This window comes from Equus quagga, chromosome 10, assembly GCF_021613505.1.
Source record: "Equus quagga isolate Etosha38 chromosome 10, UCLA_HA_Equagga_1.0, whole genome shotgun sequence".
Lineage (NCBI taxonomy): Eukaryota > Metazoa > Chordata > Mammalia > Perissodactyla > Equidae > Equus > Equus quagga.
In genome coordinates, this window is record NC_060276.1 from 34,378,245 (window position 1) to 34,402,872 (window position 24,628).

The window sequence follows — 24,628 nt, forward strand, 5'->3', positions numbered from 1 at the left end:
GGGGCGCGGGCAGGCAGGGCAAGGCAAGGTGGGGCGGTGCGAGAGCGGGACTGGCTGAGGCGCCGGCGCCGAGCCAGGACCGGGACTGAGGAGCTGCCGGCCAGGCGGGCCCGGCCTGAGAGGCGGAGCCGCTGAGAGGAGGGGCGACGACGGAGGAACGGAGGCGGAGAATCGGGGGTGGAGGGAAACCGGGGAAAGGAGGAGCCAGAGAAAGGAGGAGCTGGGGAAAGGACCAGGAGGAGTGGCCCGGAGCAGAGCGGGGACGCTAGGAGAGGAGGCTGAGGAGGGCCCAGTCAGCGCGGGGAGGAGCCAGCAAAGTGGCGGCGGCGGCACCTGAGGTAAAGCTTCGCGAGTTGCTTCCCGAGTTTCTTTCCGAGCGCTGCGGTCAGGCAGGGTTACCGAGGCCGGCGGCGGCGAGCGGCGAGCAAAGTGCGGGGAGCCGAGCCACCGCCCACCCGCCCGCCACCCCACTCACTTGCAGAGTGTCGTGCGCCGATACGCACGCAATGAGGTCGTCGAAGCTGGTGGTCCCTACAGTAACGAACACGCACTTCATCGCGAGGGTTCCGCAACCCTGACTCGCAAGGGCCGGATGTGACGTAGGGCGGCCGCGCTGCCTGCTGCTGCCGCGCTCCGCGGGGGAGGCGGAAGTCGGCTGTGGCCGCCAGGGGGCGGCGGGAACGCGGTCTGTGTCGCCGCGGGGGGTGGGGCAGGCGGAGACTGACGGCCTCTGTGCCAGCCACTGTTGTAAGCACTCGGCATATACGAGCTCCCGGGACCCTCACAATAAAGAGCTGGGGAGTTGACAGATGTAGCTTATTGTTTTCAAAAGTGAGGCTTAAAAATATTATTATGAGGGGCTGGCCCCGTGGCCGAGTGGTTAAGTTCGCGCGCTCCGCTGCAGGCAGCCCAGTGTTTCGTCAGTTCGAATCCTGGGCGCGGACATGGCACTGCTCGTCAGACCACGCTGAGGCAGCGTCCCACATGCCACGACTAGAGGAACCCACAACGAAGAATACACAACTATGTACCGGGGGGCTTTGGGGAGAATAAAGGAAAAAATAAAATCTTTAAAAAAAAAAAAAATATATTATTATGAAACCTCACACCATATCTTAAGCGTTGTGTTTGCTTCGTTGCTTGCGTACCGCAAATGTTTTTAATGACACAGAAGTTTGGGAGTCTATTTGCTGCCATGTTTTGCCAATATACATTTGAGCGACGGTTTTACTTTGAGTCTGTTGAGGGCATATGAAAGAAAAAGTGCCTTTTAAAAAATCTCTCATTACTGATGGCCTAGCGGTTAAAGTTCTGCGCTCTCACCGCTTTGGCGCCGGGTTCGTTTCCGGGCGCGGAACCACAGCACCCGTCTGTCAGTTGCTGAGCTGTGGTGGCTGATCACATAGAAGAACTTACAGCCAGGATATGCAACCATGCACTGGGGCGTTGGGGAGGAGAAAAAAAAATCGCTCGTTAGCGTGGTCTCTTCTTCCAACTCGTTCTCAAGAAGCCAGAGCCCTTTATATGTGCTCTTAAAAATTATTGAGAACCTCAAAGAGCTTTTGTTTATGTGGATTATAATGCAGGTTATAACTAATTGACATTTACCATATTAGAGACTAAAAGTGAGAAAATTTAAAAATATTTATTGATTCATTAGAAAGTAGCAATGATGAACACATTGCATGTTAACATAAATTACCTATTTTTTATTTAAAAAACTATACTTTTCAAAACAAAAATTTTCATGAAAACAATACCATTGTTTCACATTTTTCAAATCTCCTTACTATCTGGGCTAACAGAAGAAAGCTGGATCCTTGTATCTGCTTCAGTGTTTAATCCATTGCATTATTACGCATCTCACAGCCCTCTGGAAAACACCTCTGTATACTCAGGAGAGGATGAGAGTCAAAAAGACAGATAACATCTTAGTATTTTTGTGAAAATCAGTTTGACCTCACAGATCCTCTAAAAGAAAATGAGAGAGTGTAAAAAAGGACAAAACTTATAAAGTGAATTTTATTTGCCTTGGTGTATAATACCTGAATCTGAAAAGAAGCTATGGAATATATTAAAATGTTTACAATACTCCCTCAGTTTATATGGTCTTGCTTCCTTTAACAATTAATGCTTCTACCTACAATATGAGAGTTTATTCTTTACCTTATGTGTAATATGCCTAGATAGCAGAGATTCTGTGTCTTACAAGAAAAATTTCCTATGATTTAAGTTGCTTTTATTATGTCCTTGATTACTTAAGCAGAAAAAACTTATAGAACCTAAACTCTTCATTTACAATATTTTCACCTTCTGTGTTTCTTTTCACATGCTTTATGTGTACTTTGATTAAAGAAGTAAGGAAGTATTGTTTCTCAGTCACTCACGATCCTTTCTAATCAAGTGCACAAATCTCTGACAGCTCTTAATTTGCCTTCCCAAAATCAGTTCCTAAATTTAGAACAAATAAAATTTTGGGGATATATTTTATACCTAAAACTAAAACTTTTATATATAAAACCACTAAGATTTCTCAGAGGGCCCCTGGAATCACAAAGATTTGCTCTGTCACCTTATAAAAATAGATAATGGAAATAATTAGGTTTGTTTAACATGTTACTGTTGTAAAGATGCGTGGGAAGAATTGTCCGATCAGAAGGGATTCTCTAAAGCCTTCTCTGAATTAAGCATGTTTTTGTAAAATATTACATATAAACATTTCAGAAGTTGTATGCTTTATGGGAAGTACCTGCTGATTTGTCCGTGCCCTCCCTGCCCATAATCCTGTTTTACCTTCTGGGGTAGTCCTTATCAATACTCTCATGAAATACTTATGTACTGTATATACTATGTTCTAATACAGAATTCTCGTCCTCTCTATTATGATAGATTTGGCAACAGTAATAAATTAACCATAGCCCTTAATCTCTTAATGTTCTTGTTTTACTCTAAAGCTTACCTGAAGGTTCTACTGTAAACTACAGGCCAGAATTTGTGTCTTCAACAAAGAAGAACAGTCTCAGAGCCTCATGGAAGAGGAGCATATCAGGTACTTCACGCGATTGCCACTTCAAAGAATAGACTTTAGGGTTCAGGCTTTTGAGCTGATGTTGCTTAGATAACTTTCAGACCATACCAGTGACTGAGGCGAGATTTCCAGGGCTCTTTTTAATCCAATGAAAGGTGCAGACCACTATAAAATCAGATAACCAGGAACAATATGCTAGACAATGCCTAGCCTTCCAGAAGATACCCAGTGATCCTTCAGTAATCCTTTCTTCTTTTATTTTTTTGCCCTTTCAAAATCTTTCACAATTTTTTCTGACATATGAAACCCAGTTTTTCTGACATGCATTTTAGAAGAAATATCATATGTACTTGCCTGAATAAAATAAACATGGAGCTATTGCTGAGAATCTAAAGAAAAGATGGAAAATAAAGTAACATTATCCTTATGATAAGGGTGTTTTCATATTGATTTTGTGTAACCAAGGATCTATTTTATTTTTTAAATCATTCAGAATTGTAGTAAATGCATGTCATATTAGTTTATTCATATTCTTTTTATATTTTTTTATTTCTGTTCTTGCTATTTCTTCTGCCTCCCCATCAATATGACCAACTAATCCTTTAAGATTCAAGAGAGGTGCAATTCCCTCTAGGAAGCCTTTTTCTGACCCTTGTAAGGGGTGCTCATTTTGTGCAAATACTACTCTCTGCCCACCTCTATCATGATTCTTTTTTTTTTTTTTGAGGAAGATTAGCCCTGAGCTAACATCTGCTGCCAATCCTCCTCTTTTTGCTGAGGAAGACTGGCCCTGAGCTAACATCCATGCCCATCTTCCTCTGCTTTATATATGGGACACCTACCACAGCATGGCTTGCCAAGCGGTGCCATGTCCGCACCTGGGATGCGAACCAGAGAACCCCGGGCCACCGAAGCAGAATGTGCGCACTTAACTGCTGCACCACCAGGCCAGCCCCACTACCTAAATATTATTTAGATTTCTTTATTTTTCATCATTAAAAGTTTCTGTATATCCTTTCTTTATTATTACAGTTGTCAGCCTACAAAAACAGAAACCAGTTTAAGAAGCAAAGCTTTTATTTAGGATCAAAGAATTGCAATTTGGGGAGCACAGATTCAGGTAGAAACCCAAATAGTGTCCTGATCACACGAGAGGGGCTCAGGACTTTTAAGGGAAAAAGGAGGAAGATGAGGTAAGTTGTATTAAAGAGTTCATTGGTGCTAGATGAGGTACAGCTAGATTTGTACTTCATAGATTGGCTTGAAATTTAGTCATCAGCAAGGTCCAGTTTCATCACTCCTTGCAAACAGCATATTCTTGTCCTTACTGACTTGGAATGTTGGCAGTTTGGTTCAGTTTGAAAGATAAAGAAAACAAGATGTGCAAGGCAATTCTCTGAAATGGCTGCTCGGGCTCTATTTTAATGTGGCTCCTCTCGTGTCATCTTTCACATAGCAAATATTTTTTTATCAAAGCTGAGAAGGTGCATGTTATACAACATTTATTTGTAATCTCTGCTTTGTGGATCTAATGTGTTCTTGACAAGTTGCCAAAATTTGACCCTTCTTTTCCTCCTTCCCCTCCGTATGTTATTGATGGCAATTGTCTTACTTTTAGGGACGCCAAAGTAATTATTTCTTGGCTACACAGGTCAAATCTTGGATTAATGTAATACTATATAGAGTCAATTTTCGGAGAGCCAAAAAGAAAATAGTTTAATTCTAAAGGTAGCAGAATATGCCACCCCAAATATGGCACTTTGACGTAAGGATTATTTTGAGCTGAAGGCATTTAAGAAGAGGATACAAGAAAAACTCTCTGTCCTCCCTTATTTGCCTAAAAATAGTTGTAAAGATGTCCTTCTTTCCTCTGTAGCAGGAAGCACAGAAGTTAACCACCAGAGACAACTCTAGGCCGTTATCAGCCTGGAGTTGGCATCAAAGGAATCTACATAATAATCTTTACTAACTAGCCCTTATGGTCCATTAATTCCCTCATTTATTTACCTTCTCACAATTTGCCACCTAAGAAACTCAAAGTCCTTTTCCTTTGTCTTGTCACTTCTCTAAAAATTTGTTGTTCTTTTGTTAAGATGCTATATAAGTTCAAGTTTTAGCCACCCCTTTCACTCATCATTGAGTACTCCTGTGTGTGTGCGTGATACATATATTAATAAACTTCTCTTTGTTTTTCTCATTAATCTGTCTTTTGTCAGTCTAATTTACAAAGCCCTAGCTGGTGTACCTAAAAGGGTAGAGGGACAAAAAAGATTTTTTTCATCCTCTACAGTTTATTAATCAATATTTTTATTTCAGGGATATTTACAAAATTCAGACTAGGTTGCCTAGTTTCTTCAAGATCCTAGTGAGTAAAATGAAGGATTTCATTTACCCAAGAATGTGCAAGAGAGCTGATAAAATCAAGATTCAGAAAGATACAAAACAGGACATAAAAGAAGATATGGAGAAGCAGAAACAATGAGTTAAAATAAATCAGATCAAAGTCTTAGGCTTAGGGTAAAAAAAAACACTGTACAAGTATAAAATTGAGGTTTTAATGGACTGTAATGAATGAGAGTTGGCTGTACCAGTACTTGTGTTATCAGAGGCAAGGAAAAAAACAAATTTTTATTGACCACTCTTAGTGTGCCAAGCATTGTAGTAGACGCATTACATGTCCAATCTCTTTTTATCAGGCTTAAATTGTAAGATTTTTACAAATTCTGTCTGTTTTGAAATTATTGCTTATAAAAGATAACACTACCATTCATATTAAAGCTACAATATTACTGAAGTAATTAAAATGAACCTTTGTGCTTTTCACTTCACAGTCCTTCCCAGGCTACAAACACAAAGAATAAAAACCGTGAAATGCTTTCTCTAAGTAAAATCCAATTGAGTCCAAAACAAGTGACCTAAGTGAAGCATTTAGTTCTATTATAGTGACTAAAAGACTAAGTTATACATCTCATTACCAAGTATTTTTGGAAAAAGGAGAAGACATTTATGTGATCCTGGTTATATGAGTATATGCCTTCTGTGTGGATCAGTAATGTTGATTAACCCCCTGTTGTATAAAATTATCATAATCAGCTTAACTAAAAATGATAAAGTGTTTGATTAAAGGAGACTATATTGAGTAAAAGATAATTCCAGACATTGCTGAGAATCCATTGTATAATAGAGGGCTAGTGCTTAGATGGGACAAAAAGTGTTAAGACTTGGATGGTTTTCAAGAACTCAAGTTTTCAAAAAGGTCTGAATTGTATTATTTTGTTTTTATTTAACCCTCTTTATCTAATTTTTGCTAACATATGCAAAAACTACAGAGTATAACATGCCATTGTTTATAAATGTCAGAGACATGGATATATCACTTAAAAACAAGTTCATTCAAAAATATTCATTGAGCACTTGCTATGTGCAGGTCCCTTTGCTCCACACAGATGTGCCAGACAGCTTAGAGTCTAGTACAAACACACAAACATGTATGCAAATATGTTTTTACAGATTTTGATAAAGTGCAATAAAAACCAGAGCAATGCAGGAAAGAACAACAGGAGGGTGGGCGTGGCATGGGGACCTACTTTAGATTCAGTGGTCAGAGAAAGCTTCTCTGCAGAAGTGACATTTAATTGGAGGCTTGAAAGATAAGGAGCCAACCAGGAGGAGACTTAAAAGAATAGCCTTCCAAGCAATGTGAATAGATTGTGGGCAGGTCATCATGAAAGGTGCTTTGCTTATTTGGACAGAGAAATGAAAAAGGTCAGTGTGTAGAGTATAATAAGTAAAGGAACTGGTGGCATGCAATGAGATTAGAGAGTTTGACAAGCCCTACAGGTCATGGTAAAGATTTTTATTTGTGTTCCTCAAGAATTGAGTAAGTGGCAAATGTGCCTACATATGTGTAAGGATTTTCATTTATTTTAAAAATTGTGATTTCTAGATTAGAACATGCACACAACACATCTCAGAAGAATTAAGTTAAGCGCAAAAATGTATTGTTCATGGAAACAACTCATTTTTAAACTAAAATTTTAATTTTATTAAGTTAATACCATGTACATAGATTTAAAAAAATACTACAGTAAAAAACAACAGTCCCTCTCCATCCCTCTCCATTCTTGATTCTCACTCCTGAAGGGCAATAACTTGAAACAATTTTAGCTGTTCCCTATAGTATTTACTGCCATGTTTCTATGTAATTTGCTTATATTGCTATTTCTTGATTTTTCTGCTTTTTAGGTAATACCTGTTGACTTTCTATTATTAAAGGTGGTAATTTGGCTCTCTTATGTACCCGTAAACTCACACTTCCCCTCCTCCCAAAAGATTTGGTGAAATCAATATTCAGTGATTATATTACTATGACTTTGTAAACATTATTTAGAATTTAACCATGTATTGAATATGTTATTTCATTTGCTGTGCTATAAAAATTATGTTTTGCCACGTTTTTAATTTTTATTTGCTTAGAATTTTTTTATGAACCTACCAGTTAGTTACTCATCCCCAAAACAGGTCTTCCCAAGAAATCTATATGTCTCCTCTCTGTATGTTCAAATACATCAGGTTATTTATAACTTTCTTTTTTTTTTTTTAAATTCAACATGTCTGTGATGGGGATTTTTGTCCTTCTGTTCCAAGCTGAACTGGTTTAGTCTTTCTGAATAGGTGTCTTCCTGGGGTATCCCCTCACCCCTATCCTGAAAATTACTTTTGCCTCTCTCTTGTGTTGGATCCCATTTTCTGGAGCATATGTTTCCCTCACTTTTGCTTTAACTTCCTCATTTTGGTGGAGAACTATCCTCCCATAACTTCCTGAGAAAGATGGTAGATTTTTTGAGATCTTACATGTCTGACAACACCTTGTTCTAATGTCTCATCTGTTTATTCAACTTATAGAGAATTCTAGTTTAGTGTATTAGTTTCCTATTGCTGCTGTAACAAATTACCCAAAACTTAGTGGCTCAAAACAACAAATTTAGTTTCTTTTGATCAGGAATCTGAATTCAGTTTCAGTGGGCTAAAGTCAAGGTGTTGGCAAGGCTGGTTGTTTCCAGAGGCTTCAGGGGAGAATCTTTTTCCTTGCCTTCTCCAGTTTCTGCAGGCCACCTGCATTCCTTGGCTCAAGGCTCCTTCTTGTATCTTTGAAGCATATCACTCCAAACTCTGCTCCAGTTTTCACATCTCCTTTTTCTTACTTTGATCCTCCTGCTTTCCTGTTATTAGAACTCTTTTGATTACATTGGGCCCAACCAGAAAATCCAGGATAATTACCCCATCTGAAGATCTTTAACTTAATCACACCTGCAAAATCCCTTTTACCATGTAAGTTAACATATTCGCAGGTCCAGGGATTAGGACAAGGAGATCTTTGGAGAAGGCATTATTCATCCTGCCACAGTTGGATATGATTTTCCCTAAAAACTTGTCTTCTTGATTTTAGGGATATAGTTTAGAAGTTTGTTCCTAATATTATTTGTGATCCTTAGTATATGGCCTGTTTTTTCTCTCTAGAAGCTTTAAAATCTTTTTATTCCATCTTCTGGAATTTCACTGCAATACATTATTGAGAATCTTTCATTCACTGTTCTGGATACTTGGTAGAACTTTTCAATCTGTATACTCATATCTTGCAGTGCTAGAATTTTCCTTATATTATTTCTTTAGTAATTCCCTCCCATCTGCTTTTTCTGTCCTCTCTTTCTAGAATTTCTGTTGGTCTAATTTGGCCCTTCCATACTGAATTCTTGAATTTTCTGTTTTCATTTCTTTTTATTTTTGTGCTATTCTCTAGGAGAGCTCCTCAAATTAAAATGTTTATTCTTCTATTGAGTTTAAGATTTCTACTATAATATTTTGAGGTTCTAAGAGCTCTTTCTCATTCCTTGAAAGTTCCATTTTTACAGCATACTGTTCTTGTGTCTTGAATGTAGTATCTTCTCATTATAGTTTTTTTTGTTTCTTTTCGCTTTGACTTCTGTTGCTGTTGCTGCTGTTGTTTTGGTCTCTTTTATTTTAGAAACTTTCCTAAGTATCTAAGTATTTGGCCAGCCATAAATATTTAAGGGTGAGGCACAAAAAAGAAGTTCTATCTCCATTGTTGGGACTTGTGGATTGTTGAGCTTCACTGGGGAGTAACTGGGCAGAAATTTAGTCTTTTCAATGGGAACACCCCAAATATCAGTGTCTGTAGGGCTTTACACTAGTGCTGGTCAGCTTCTCCAGAATCCTCCAATCTCCTGCTCAGCTGACGATATCTTAGAAACCTAGTGCAGAAAGATGACTGAGTGTGTGGGGGGGATGTCTTAATATTTAGTACATAGAGGCTCAATGCCCATTTGCATTAAAGTTCACACCCCAGCCCTCAGCTATGCCTATTGTTTCCAAGACTAGAGAGCTTCTTTTCTGGAAGGATGTTTCAGTTACTCCAGAAAATAAAACCTGAATCTTTTGTTGAAATGGATAAGGAGCTTTGGGGATCCAATTTTTTTTATATGTACTTTTGATCAATCCTACTATTTTAGCCCTCACTTCATCTTGTACCTCGGAGATATTCAGTAACTTTAAGAAATGAACCTGTCACCACCAGCCTTAGGTTTCAGCTTTCTCCAGTTTGTTGAGTTAGCTTAGCACTCACTTCTTCTATGGCTTTCCAACGTCTAGAATTTTGTCAACTTCACTTTTCTGCTCTTGTCTCCTTTCCTGTTCTTTGTCCGTTTCCATTTATACCTTTTTTTAAAAAAAAATTCCTTTACTGTCATTTTAGTGGAGCTTCATGAGGCTGCAGAGATAAATGCATGTGTCTAATCTGCCTTGTTTAACTGGAAATCTTATAGCACACTCTATATTGAGAAATAATACAGTCCAAAGCTGATAACATTAGGGGTGGAAGATTAAGAAGCCCACTTCCAGCAATAAAGTAAAAATCTGTTTCAGAGAAACATGAAATAAACAATTATATAATATGTAAGCCAAATATATGACTATTCACTGTACTGTGAAACAGTAAAAGGTCTTCGGCCAGCCCGGTGGTGTAGTGGGTAAGTTTGCACACTCTGTTTTGGCAGCCCAGGGTTTGCAGGTCCAGAGCCCAGGTGTGGACCTCATCAAGCCATGCTGTGGTAGCATCCCACATTCAAAAATAGAGGAAGATTGGCACAGATGTTAGCTCAGCAACAATCTTCCTCAAGCAAAAAAAGAGGAAGATTGGCAACAGATGTTAGCACAGGGCCAGTCTTCCTCACCAAAAAACAAAAACAAAAGGTAAAAGATCTGTCATTACAGAAAACTGAATTATATCAACTCTCAAATACTTAAAATTGTGGATAATTTAAGTTAATACATAAACTTAATATATATGGGCTTGTCTAGTGTTTTTTGGATACAAAATGCATTTTTATGAAAAATTGCCTGTAGACATTAATTACCCTCCTTGAGGAACCTTAGGAAGCATGCTATTTAGTGACTAGTTGGAACAGCTCCTGCCTGGAGGGGTAGAGCAGGGAGTTAATGTTGTAGATTTCATGAAATGAGTGAATTTAAGACACTATTTTTTTAAAAAATTATTCAGACAGACCTTAAGTGTTAAAAAAAGAGTCTAAGAGGGAGAGTGGGTGGAGCAAAATGGTGGGGTGAGCTGACCCGGGATTCTCTCCCCTCCAAAATACAACAAAAGATTGGAAGAACTGAATTTCAGAGAATAAACATAATGCCAGCTCGTTAGAGACCTACAATACCAAGAAGGCGGAGATCATAACCTTACTTACACCCTCGGAGGCGCTGGAATGGTAGGAGAGAACATCGCTCCCTCCGCTAGAGTCTGTGATCGCTGCGGCGCGGGTCGGGAAGGAGCGGGGTAGGGGCCGTGCAACCCGGGGATCATCCAGGACTCCTGCCGCTGATTCAGTGGAGACCCGCTGACGGGGGGGTGGGGCGGGAAGTTTCCATCCGCGGGGATCCTATAAATCAAGGGCCTTGGGAGACCAGAGAACAGAACTGATCTGAACCCAGACCGGCGCCTGTGAGTAACAGCCCCTCCCCCCCAGCAAAGCCAGTGGGCGCAGCCATCTTGCCCCAAGGCAGAGAGCTAACACGCCGCTCTCGAACCCCATCTAGTGGCGACAGGCTGTAACTGCAACTGAATTCTACCACCATGAGAAAAAACCGCTCCTCTACCATCCAGCAATTTATAAAAGCCCCAGACCAGAAGGAAAACAATAAAAACACAGAATTAAGTCCTGAGGACTTGGAATTAGGTAAACTAAGTGATAATGAATTCAGAACAGCTATAATCAAAAAACTCAATGAGGTAGAGAGAAAGATAGAGAAACAAGCCAAGTTCTGGAGTTACTTCACAAAAGAGATTGAAATCATAAAGAAGAATCAAACAGAATTACTTGAGATGAAAAACACAATGGACCAGATAAAACAGAATACGGATTCCCTGAGTGGCCGTGTAGACAACATAGAGGAGCAAATCAGCATAATTGAGGACAGACACGCTGAATGGCACCAGAGGAAGAAAGAGAACTAAGAATTAAAAAATATGAGGAAAATCTTCGAGAGATAATGGATTCAATGAGGAGTAAGAACATAAGGATCATAGGAATTCCCGAGAATATGGAAAAGGGAAATGGAGCAGAAAGTGTGCTTAACGAAATTATTGAAGAGAACTTCCCAAATCTATGGATCAATGGAGAAATGTGTGTAGAGGAGGGTTTTAGATCTCCTAGATTTGTCAATGTAAAAAGACCTACTGCAAGGCACATAATAGTAAAGTTGGCAAATAGGAATGATAAGGAAAGAATACTCAGGGAAGTAAGAAAAAAAAAGAGAATAACCTATAAAGGAGCCCCTATGAGACTGTCAGCGGATTTCTCTACAGAAACCCTACAAGCTAGGAGAGAATGGAGTGATATATTCAAAGCTTTAAGGGATAAAAACCTTCAGCCAAGAATACTCTATCCAGCAAGTTTCCTTTAGATAGGAGGGAGAAATTAAATCTTTTCCAGACAAACAAAAGTTAAGGGAATTTGTAACTAAAAGCCCTCCATTACAAGAAATCCTCAAGAAGGCTCTCATACTTGAAAAAAGAAAAAAGGGAGAAAGGGGACACAAGCCACAGACTAGGGAGACCGATGGATAGAACCAGAACAGGATAGCAAATATTCAACTATAGCATTAGGGTAAAAATAAGGAAACTACCAAAACAAGGACGATCTTAGCACTCTAACTACAAATTAATAAGACGAGTTGGAATAAAAAATGAAAATAATTATTTAGGAGGGGAAGAGCAAAGGGTCTAAATCAGTATTGGTCAAGAAAGTAAGAGACCACCAGAGAATAGACTATATTAAACACACGATTCTAAATACAAACTTCAAGGTAGACACTAAAATAAAGTACAGAACAGAGTCACAAATCATAGATAAGGAAAAATCTAAGAAACCCAGCATAAGAAATTGCAGTATTAAATGGATAGTCTAAAGCACACAGGAAAAGAAACACAGGAAAACAAGATAATGAGCAACAGATTGACAGCATTAAGTCCACATGCATCAATAATCACTCTCAATGTGAACGGATTGAACTCTCCAATAAAAAGACACAGAGTGGCAAAATGGATTAAAGAACAAGATCCAACAATTTGTTGCCTCCAGGAAACACACCTCAGCCCCAAGGACAAACACAGACTCAAGGTGAAGGGGTGGAGGACGATACTTCAAGCAAATAGCAAGGAAAAAAAGGCAGGTGTTGCAATTCTCATATCAGACCAAGTGGATTTCAAAATAAGACAGGTAAAGAGAGACACAGAGGGACAATATATAATGATCAAAGGGACACTTCATCAAGAAGAAATAACACTTATAAATATCTATGCACCCAACACAGGAGCACCAAGATTCATAAAGCAACTATTAACAAACCTAAAGGAAGATGTTAAAAACAACACAATAATAGTAGGGGACCTCAACACCCCACTCACATCAATGGACAGATCATCCAGACAGAAAATCAACAAGGAAATAGTGGAGCTGAATGAAAAACTAAAACAATTGGACTTAATAGACATATATAGATCACTCCACCCTGAAGGAGCTGAATGCACATTCTTCTCAAGTGCACATGGAACATTCTCTAGGTTAGACCATATGTTGGGAAACAAGGCAAGCCTCTACAAATTTAAAAAAATTGAAATAATAACGAGCATCTTCTCCGATCATAGTGCTATAAGGCTAGAAATTAATTACAAGAAAAAAGCTGAGAAAGGCACAAAGATGTGGAGACTAAACAACACACTACTGAACAAGCAATGGATCATTGAAGAAATTAAAGAAGAAATAAAAAAATACCTGGAAACAAATGAAAATGATAGCATGCCATACCAACTCATATGGGATACAGCAAAAGCTGTATTAAGAGGAAAATTCATCGCAATACAGGCACATCTTAACAAACAAGAAAAATCCCAAATAAGCAACCTTAAAGCACACCTAACTGAACTAGAGAAAAAAGAACAAATGAAGCCCAAACTCAGCAGAAGGAGAGAAATAATAAAAATCAGAGCAGAAATAAATACTATTGAAACGAAAAACACAGTAGAAAGGATCCATGAGACAAAGAGCTGGTTTTTTGAGAAGATAAATAAAATTGACAAACCACTAGCCATACTTACAAAGAAAAAAAGGGAGAAAGCTCAAATAAACAAAATCAGAAATGAGCGAGGAGAAATAACAACAGACTCTGCAGAAATACAACAGATTATAAGAGAATACTACAAAAAACTATATGCCAACAGAACGGATAACCTAGAGGAAATGGATAAATTCCTGGACTCCTACAGTCTCCCAAAGCTCACTCAAGAAGAGGCAGACAATTTGAACAGACCAATCACAAGGAAAGAGATTGAAACAGCAATCAAAAACATCCCAAAGAATAAAACCCCAGGACCAGATGGCTTTCCTGGGGAATTCTACCAAACTTTCAGAGAGGATTTAATACCTATCCTTTTCAAGCTATTCCAAAAAATTAGGGAAGAAGGAACACTTCCTAACACATTCTATGAGGCCAACATCACGCTGATACCAAAACCTGACAAGGACACCACGGAAAAAGAGAACTACAGGCCAATATCACTGATGAACATAGATGCAAAAATTCTAAACAAAATTTTGGCAACCAGAATTCAGCAATTCATCAAAAGAATCATACATCAGGATCAGGTGGGATTCATACCAGGGACACAGGGTTGGTTCAACATCCGCAAATCAATCAACGTGATACACCACATCAACAAACTGAGGAATAAAAACCACATGATCATCTCAATAGATGCAGAGAAGGCATTTGACAAGATCCAACAGCCGTTTATGATAAAAACTCTGAACAATATGGGCATAGAAGGAAACTACCTCAACATAATAAAGGCCATATACGACAAACCCATAGCCAACATCATACTCAATGGGCAAAAACTGAACCCCATCCCCCTGAAAACAGGAACAAGACAAGGATGCCCTCTATCACCACTCTTATTTAACATAGTATTTAACTGGAGGTCCTGGCCAGAGCAATCAGGCAAGAAAAAGGAATAAAAGGAATCCAAATAGGGAGGGAAGAAGTGAAACTCTCGCTGTTTGCAGATGACATGATCTTATATATAGAAAACCCCAAAGAATCCATTGGAAAACTGTTAGAAGTAATCAACAACTACAGCAAAGTTGCAGGGTATAAAATCAATTTGCATAAATCAGTAGCATTTCTATACTCCAGTAATGAACCAACAGAAAAAGAACTCAAGAATACAATACCATTCACAATCGCAACAAAAAGAATAAAATACCTTGGGGTAAATTTAACTAAGGAAGTGAAGGACCTATATAATGAAAATTACTAGGCCTTTCTGAGAGAATTGGATGACGACATAAGGAGATGGAAAGACATTCCATGTACATGGATTGGAAGAATAAACATAGTTAAAATGTCCATTCTACCTAAAGCAATCTACAGATTCAACGCCATCCCAATCAGAATCCCAATGACATTCTTTACAGAATTAGAACAAAGAATCCTAAAATTCATATGGGGCAACAAGTGACCCCGAATTGCTAAAGCAATCCTGAGAAAAAAGAACAAAACGGGAGGCATCACAATCTCTGACTTCAAAACATACTACAAAGCTACAGTAATCAAAACAGCATGGTACTGGTACAAAAACAGGTGCACAGATCAATGGAACAGAATTGAAAGCCCAGAAATAAAACCACACATCCATGGACAGCTTATCTTTGACAAAGGAGCTGAGGGCATACAATGGAGAAAAGAAAGTCTTTTCAACAAATGGTGCTGGGAAAACTGGAAAGCCACATGTAAAAGAATGAAAATTGACCATTCTTTTTCACCATTCACCAAAATAAACTCAAAATGGATTAAAGACCTGAAGGTGAGACCTGAAACCATAAGGCTTCTGGAAGAAAATGTAGGCAGTACACTCTTTGACATCAGTATTAAAAGGATCTTTTCGGACACCATGCCTTCTCAGAGAAGGGAAAAATAGAAAGAATAAACAAATGGGACTTCATCAGATTAAAGAGCTTTTTCAAGGCAAATGAAAACAGGATTGAAACAAAAAAACAACCCACTAACTGGGAAAAAATATTTGCAAGTCATATATCTGACAAAGGCTTAATATCCTTAATATATAAAGAACTCTCGCAACTCAACCACAAAACATCAAACAACCCAATCAAAAAATGGGCTGGAGACATGAACAGACATTTCTCCAAAGAAGATATACTGATGGCCAATAGGCACATGAAAAGATGCTCATCATCGCTGATCATCAGGGAAATGCAAATCAAAACTACACTAAGATATCACCTTACACCCGTTAGAATGACAAAAATATCTAAAACTAATAGCAACAAATGTTGGAGAGGTTGCGGAGAAAAAGGAACCCTCATACGCTGCTGGTGGGAATGCAAACTGGTGCACCCACTATGGAAAACAGTATGGAGATTCCTCAAAAAACTAAAAATAGAACTACCGTACGATCCAGCCATCCCACTACTGGGTATTTATCCAAAGAGCTTGAAGTCAGCAATCCCAAAAGTCCTGTGCACCCCAGTGTTTATTGCAGCACTGTTTACAATAGCCAAGACGTGGAAGCAACCTAAGTGCCCATCAACAGACGAATGGATAAAGAAGATGTGGTACATATATACAATGGAATTCTACTCAGCTGCAAAACAGAACAAAATCATTCCATTTGCAATAACATGGATGGACCTTGAGAGAATTATGTTAAGTGAAATAAGCCAGCGAGAGAAAGATAATCTGTGTATGACTCCACTCATATGAGGAATTTAAAACTATGGACCAAGAACAGTTTAGTGGATACCAGGGGAAAGGTGGGGTGGGGGGTTGGCACAAAGGGTGAAGTGGTGCACCTACAACATGACTGACAAACATTAATGTACAATTGAAATTTCACAAGATTGTAACCTATCAATAACTCAATAAAAAAAAAACTAATAAAACAAAAAAAGAGTCTAAGAGTCTGCATGTGGTCCTCCTCTATGCCAACCCTGACCACACACCTTGCCAATATGTAAATTTTGGAAAAGAGGTCAAGGTAAGGGCAAAGAAGTGGGGTTGCACACAATAATAATAATCACTAACATTTATTAACCTGTACTAAGTGTTTACAATGTTCTGGTAACTGGGCTAAATACTTTTCTTGAATTATTTCATTAAAAAATGGTTAGTGATTATCTGACAAATGAATTTAAAACAGTAAAAAAGAAAGGACAAATGGGTAAGGAGGAAAGGGGGAATCATGCCACCAAAGATTCGTAATGTTCTCATTTCCTTTTCCTCTCCCATCTCTCCCCTTCTCAAGTACTACTCTAGACTTATTTATATTCGTAGCATAATTTTGTACACTATCCCTGCTTTTTGCTGCTCTTTCAGTATGTAAATATTAAATAGGTCATGTCAGGTGCTTGAATTTGAAGATTAGTGATTTGGAACTTTAAGCAGGAGTTGTGATTTAAATAGTTCACTGTTTTGCAAAATATACCATCAAATATTTTGTAAGAAAAGAGATAGAATAAAAGGAAAGAGAGAAGAAAGAGAAATCTGCCAAGGCATTGCTGTAACTTTTAAACCTGTTTTTAAAAACAGTATGGGTAATGTTTCCAAGTGATCAAACTTTTACAGAACTCCTAGATAATAGCAACCTGTGATGATTTAATACACATTCAGTCAAACAGATTACCAAGAATTCATAGGTCTGGAACATGCATAAAATTGGTGGTCTAGGTTTAAAGGAAATAATCTAGAGAAGAAATGAGAACTTAAATAATTAATTCTCCCAAAGACTAGTGAAATATATTTGAGCCTGCAGATTATTGAAGATTGAAAAATTTCATTTTTTATTGTAAAAGAACAAGAAAAAAGAAGAACTTTCTTTTTTAATTAACTGATAGCTACTGAGTACCTACTCTGTGCAAGGCATTATGATAGGCATTATGGAAGAGAGCATATAAAAATGTCTAAGATGCTCTTTGTTTTATCAAGAAGCTCTTAATCTAGTGTTGAAGATAAGGCATGCAAAATAACTACTATACTCCATATAGTATTATGTGAAGAATGCTACATGGATGACACAAAATATTTTGATTTTTTCGTTTTGCCAAATTAGAATATAAATAGAATGTATTATGTAGGTAACATTCCAAATATATGTGTTCCTTTGTATGCTATTCATACATGCTTACCTTTAACAACAGCTGCAATACATCATTAAAACCAGTTGGGATACAGCAAGTCTAGAAAAAGAGCTGCCAGCTATGACACACTAGTGAAAAAAATTACTGATTTCACAGAGGTATATGTGTATGTGTTTCTTTTAATGGAATATACAATGCATTGACTGTTTAGTAGATTCCATTCAGCCAAGTGTATTAGATATATATTTCATTAATTTCCACAATAATCCTATGAGGTCACTACTATTTTTATTCCCATTTTACAGATGAGGAAACTGAGGCTCAGAGAAACTAAGTAACTTGTCCAAAGTTACACAGCTGGTAAATGATAGAGCCAGGAGTGGAACCCAGTCTGTTTAACCCCTAGTCTGCACTCTTGACCATTTGGCTATGCTGTCTTCTTGTGGAACATCCTAATGGAGATGTATAGGAGATATTTAGATATGTGAGTCTGGAGTTCAAGAGAAAGAGTTAGGCTAGAGATACAGATTTTGTAGTCATCAGCATGTGTTATAAATCTTTAGATATAAGGAGACCTCAATAAAAAGATACCAAAAAGGTTTTTCTTGTCAACTGGACTATAAAAACTTCTAGAGATATAGATGAATGAGTCAGGTATCTTCTTATGGCATTTAAAATGTAAATTTAGTAAAATAACTAGAGCTATATTATATAAATATATTGATTTAGTGTATTTTCCCCCTCATATTTCATGAAATAACTTTAATTCTACACATGCAGCTTCACCGTTAGTATCTGCATCATCACCAGAATCTGTTCTTGTCATCTAACTGTTTTCCAGAGCTAATTGTCCTCACTTCTACATACAAAAGTATTTGCAATCATCTTACTCTTAAGGAAATTTTATCTCAAGTCACAAATTCCCATTCACATAACATCACACTTGCAGTTGTGATTTCACATCCCCAGGAGTAATAACTACACTTGTATTGATGTTTGTATTGAATTTGAATTAATATTTTTATGTATATATGAACATATGTATCTACTTGCTCATTTATTTTTAAACTAGCTTTGATGTCGATTATTCATGCAAACATGGTAGTGTTAATTGAAACATAAGGAGTATAAAAGTAGATAGGGCTCCAGTAAAAAAGTAAATGCTTAGAGCAACATGACAACTGTCTAAAGGCAGCAAAGTACATACTTTTCTAAAAGAAACTTCTCATATTTAACTAACATGTATTAAAAATCTACTATTTGGTAGGTGATTTTATCTCTCAGTACCATCCCTATAGTATCATTTCCTTCACTTCTTTTTCTTACAGCTGAGGAATGAGTCTCAGAAAACAAATTTATGAAGGAGAAATAACTTAAAAACAGCAGAGATAGGATTTTAATCCAGATCCAACTCTAAAGCCAATGTTCTTTTTACCTGCTCTCTTTTATGATCAGCAAGTAATACATAGTTGTGAGATGGCTGGCTAATGATCATGGGGCAGAGTTCAGTTAACTGACCTATGTGTAAAAATGGAACAAGTAACTATGGTTTGTAGCACACTGTTTTCATCAACTGTCGCGTCTTCTAAGGGATAGATGTCATATTTCAGTATATGGGAGATTGCTTTTAGAGGGTTCATTTGGGAAAAGAAAGAAGAGAAAAACTAGAAAAAATGGGTGGTGATATCTGAATCAACAGTCATTTTTTATTAAAGTAGGTTGGAGATGGAACCATTTATAGTTCTGGCATTTATCTGACCCTGAATCCCCATGGTTAAGGCTGTTAGGTAAAGATATACATGACACAGAAATCACTTTAACATTTAAAACAGAGCCCATGCGATGTCATAGGTTTTACTACTAACCATTTTTAATATTAATGTAACAAAAGTTTGTTTAGCAGGAACTAGCTAAATTAAAAGTTACATTTATTAGCTTTTGAGTCTTCTCTCATTTTTATTTTGGTTAGTCTAGCTAAAAGTTTATCTTTTCAAAAAACCAACTCTTAGTTTTATCCATTGTTTATATTGTCTTTCTAGTCCTTGTTTTATTTATTCCTGTCCTAGTCTTTATTATTTCCTCCCTTCTGCTAACTTTGGGCTCAGTTTGTTCTTCCTTTGCTAATTCCTTGGGGTGTAGAGTTAGGTGGTTTATTTGAGGTCTTTCTTTTTTCTTAATGTAGGCATTTATCACTTATAACCTTCCCTCCTAGGACTGCTTTTGGTGCATCCCATAAGTTTTGGTATGTTGTGTTTTTGTTTTCATTTGACTCAAGATACTTTCTGTCCTTTTGATTTCTTCTTTGACCCATTGGTTGTTCCGGAATGTATTGTTTAGTTTCCACATATTTGTGAATTTTTCAGTTTTCTTCCCATTATTGATTTCTAGTTTTATACCTTTGTGGTCAGAAAAGGTGCTTTATATGATTTCAGTCTTCTTAAATTTGTTAAGGCTTGCTTTGTGGCCGAACATATGATTTGTCCTAGAGAATGTTCCATGTGCACTTGAGAAGAATGTGTATTCTGGTGCTGTCGGATGGGATGTTCTGTATATGTCTATTAGGTCCATTTGGTCTAAGTGTTATTCAGGTCTGCTGTTTCCTTATTAATTTTCTGTCTGGATGATCTGTCCAATGTTGAAAGTGGCATATTGATGTCCACTACTATTATTTTATTGCTGTCTATTTCTGAACTGGCCCCTTTATCACTATGTAGTGACCTTCTTGTCTCATGTGACTGACTTTGACTGAAAGTCTATTTTATCTGATATAAGTATAGCCATTGCTGCCCTCTTGGTTACCATTTGTATACAATATCTTTTTCTGGGGCCGGCCCGGTGGCGCAGCGGTTAAGTGCACACATTCCACTTCAGCAGCCCAGGATTCACTGGTTCGGATCCCAGGTGCGTACATGGCACCACTTGGCAAGCCATGCTGTGGTAGGTGTCCCACATATAAAGTAGAGGAAGATGAGCATGGATGTTAGCTCAGGGCCAGTCTTCCTCAGCGAAAAGAGGAGGATTGGCAGCAGTTAGCTCAGGGCTAATCTTCCTCAAAAAAAAAAGAAAAGAAAAAAATATCTTTTTCCATCCCACATTTATTAACTTTTAAATCCAAAGCTTTAGATTTTTTCTGATTTTTTTCCCTCATACTTATAAAAACAAGTACCCATTCAGTGCAAATCATAAAATGGACACTTAATAAATGTTAAAAGAAATGATATGTTTTCTAAAAGTGGCAACATTTGCCCACCTAGAAGAGGATTGCTCTGCTTATACCTATAAATGCTGTTAGCTTTTACTTAGAGAGAATCCACCAGATGGCAACCTCATCTACATGTGAAACATGATGTGCAATCCTCTGCAACCCATTACAGGTCCCTTGAGCCAGGTGCTCCCTGATTACTGGCTAATTTCTATAGTGATCCCAGTAAATGGGTACGAGGTAGTCACTTGGCAGTGATTGTTGGAAGATAGAGGATGTGTAGAGTTGGGACATATTTAGCATCAAGTGTGAAATATTTTTAGTAACATTCTTTTTAAATTAATATTGAAAACAAAAACAACAGTATTTATTTCCATGTTGCCCTCTAAACATATTTCTAATTTGAAGCTAAAAGGAACCATATTCAGTTCTCCATTGTACAAAGCTGCAGAAAGCAGTATTTCTTCATGAATCACAAGTTATTCTAGTTGGATTCCTTGTACTTAATGGCAGTCTGGTAGCTAGCTGGTTTATTGCTTAAAATGTAATCTGTCTTCCGTATTTCTAAACCTGATAGTATGCAGGGAGTACTGCTGAGGATATTTAACATGTCCCTTACTGTTTTCTGTTTATAAACAACCTGCCCTGAGGTACCATTTAGTTGACGATATTGCTTATACTTAGCAAATACTTTGTACTTTTCCATACAAATAAGTCCATGGTCAAGGTGAAAGTCATTGATGGGTTGATTACATGAACTGCAAATTTCTGAAAATATGCGTGATGGTAAATGTTCCAGGAAAAGGGAAAAAAATGGATTTGTTGAAATTTTTATTCCTGAATATATAGAGTTCTAATTGCATCTGACATTTCATTAATAAATCCACTTCTAAAGCAACATGTTTCACCTACATTAAAGTACAGCTGTATAAGACATCTGTTTGAATTAAATACCTATAATACCTAACAGATTGCCTTTTTCTTATGACTGTAATTGACTTTACTTTGCATCTGTATATTTTCCAAAATCCATTTTTGAAAAATATGCTTTTTTCCCTCAGTTTCCTGAGTATTTTTAATAACTTTATTGAGGCATATTTTACATATCATATAATCCACCCATTTCAAGTGTACAATTCAATGATTTTTACTAAATTTAACTCTTCAGGATATTTGTAAAATGGTATAGCTGTACCTTGATGCTGTTCGTGATTATGTGACAAATACTCTGCATTTTGGCAGCTCATCTATCTTTGGTTCCTAACATGCCTGCTTTTAGATATTGTTTACATAAATGAAGGTCAGAAAAGCTGACTCATATGTGTCTGAAATTTTGTTAGTGTCAGTGTCTTAGTGCCCCATCTTCTAGATTTGGGAGGACACACTCACATTACATCAAGAGTTGGAATTTTGGCTTCATTGCCATATAATACTAACAAACCTAACCCTCAGTACTACCCAGACCATTGGAGCAAGTGACCATTATTTTAACTTAACATATATGCAGTACTGACATTACATTTAAAGTATTTTACAACAGATAAAAGGCTGTGCTTGCTTTTGAAGGATTTACACACTAATTGAAAAAGTGATCTAGGTATAAAGAACCCCTTGAGAAAGATTATTAGACTCTATTCATATTCTGCCCTTTTCTTTCCTAATTTCTCTTTTTCATCCTATGACCTTCTGTTCTCTTGTTCTGCCATCTAGATTTGCCCACATGAGTCCAAGTTCAAACCATGTCAGTAAAGCGTGCATCAAAACGGAAGTCCAGGGGCTGGCCCTGTGGCCAAGTGGTTGAGTTTGCGCGCTCCACTTAAATATTAGCTCCCTTCTTCATGTGTTTGGGTCAAAGACTCTATTCTAAAATAGTAGAAAAATGTCCAGGAAAGTATTACTGTTGTTTCTTGCATTGATGGTAGCCAAGGACTGACATTTCCCTCAGTTGGAAGAGTTTCTTTGACTTTGATTCAAGAATTCACCCTGTATTTGCGTAAATAAATTCCTGAGTTTGGGGAATTTATGCCTATGTACATAACAACTAAAATGCTGAACAAACTGTCAAAAACATCTATTTCAACACTGTGGAAATTGACCCAGGAATACAACAAACTGAGAACTTGTGAACTTTGGGTAGGAACAGAACAAGTCTATGGTGTTCTTGCCTAGGTGTGATGGTTAATTTTATGTGTCAACTTTATTGGGTTAAAGGATGTCCAGATAGCTGATAAAACATTATTTCTGGGTGTGTCTGTGAGGGTGTTTCTGCAGGAGATTAACATTTGAATCAGTAGACTGAGTAATGAAGACGGCCTTCACCAATGCGGTTGGACATCATCTAATCCATTGAGGGCCAGAAAGGCAGAGGAAGAGCAAATTTGCTCAGCTTGAGCTGGGACATCCATCTTCTCCTGCCCTCAGATGTGGCATTCCTGGTTCTCGGTCCTTCGGACTCAGACTGGGACTTAGACCATTTGCTCCCCTGTTTCTTAGGCCTTCGGGTTTGGACTGGAATTACACCATCGGCTTTCCTGGACTTCCAGCTTGCAGACAGCAGATCGTGAGACTTCTCAGCTTTCATGATTGTGTGAGCCAATCTCTTTCTATATATCTATATCTATATCTATATTTATATCCTATTGGTTCTGTTTCTGTGAAGAATCCTAACTAATGCACTGGGCTTACTCCAGCTTCCCACTCACAACCACCACCCCCTGCCCCAACTCTCTTGGCACAGTAGTTCAACCAAGGTGAGGCAGGCTGTAAAATAAAAACCAGCAGCACTACTGCTGCTGCTGCAGAAGGGAACTTACTTGACTTAGAGCATTGTTGGTTAAAGTAGTGATCTAAGTGGCAAGTAGATAAGAAGGGCTTCTAGCCTGAGATTGCAAGACTGTTGGGGGCAGGCAGTGGACAAACAGACTAACAGGGGTTGTAACAGAGAATTCCAGGAAGTGAAGCAGCCATGGTGGACTTGATAAGCAATCTATATATCCCGTACACATGCCCACACATCCCAGGCCTACAGTGTCTATGTGAGTGCATAGAAGAGAAGCAGGAGAGACCAGCAGAAAGTGAAGTTGGAGTAGACATGAAAGCAGTTTGAAGTCCGAATGTGTTCCCCAGTCCACACACAGATCCATCAGCAAATAATGGATGCATACTGGGTGGAGGTGTTTGAGCAAAACCTTGGAGTAATCTTTATTCCAAGCGAGGCAGGCGCAGGAGTAATCCCCAGGAAGCTAGTCTTTAAAAATAAAAGCAAGGGAAAAGAATCTGGAGCAGAAACATCAGCAGCCACACATTGTAGTGGAGACAGAGGTCATAAATGTAGTTCAGGCAAGTTAGTAAACAAGCAAAAATAAAAAACCTTCAGGAGCCAAAATCAAAATTCAGAGTTGTTACAGTATGTTATCTAAAATGTCCAATATTCACCAAAAAATTATAAGACTTGTAAATAGACAAAAAAGTAAAGAAATTGATTCAGCAATTTAAATCTTCCCACACACACAAAAAAAGGCCAGGCCCATGTGGCTTCTGTGGTAAATTTGATCAAATATTTAAAGAAAAAACATCACACCAATCCTTTAAAAACTCTTTCAAAAGTAGAGAAGGAGGGAATGCTTCCCAGCATTAGGCCAGTATTACTCTGATACCAAA

General features: G+C 37.9%; 1 protein-coding gene across 5 annotated transcripts in view; it reads left to right on the forward strand.

Moving 5' to 3' along the window:
• The first annotated feature begins 69 nt into the window (after positions 1-69).
• DCX (doublecortin) overlaps positions 70-24,628 on the forward strand; it is a 367,013-nt gene continuing 342,454 nt past the window's right edge. For 4 of the 5 annotated variants that reach the window (XM_046673011.1, XM_046673007.1, XM_046673012.1 and 1 more), the window contains exons 1-3: positions 70-338; positions 2,955-3,049; positions 23,462-23,555. The gene's annotated coding sequence lies outside the window, so the exon portion shown is untranslated. The remainder of the gene's footprint in view (positions 339-2,954; positions 3,050-23,461; positions 23,556-24,628) is intronic. The other variant, XM_046673009.1, reaches the window with a different exon arrangement.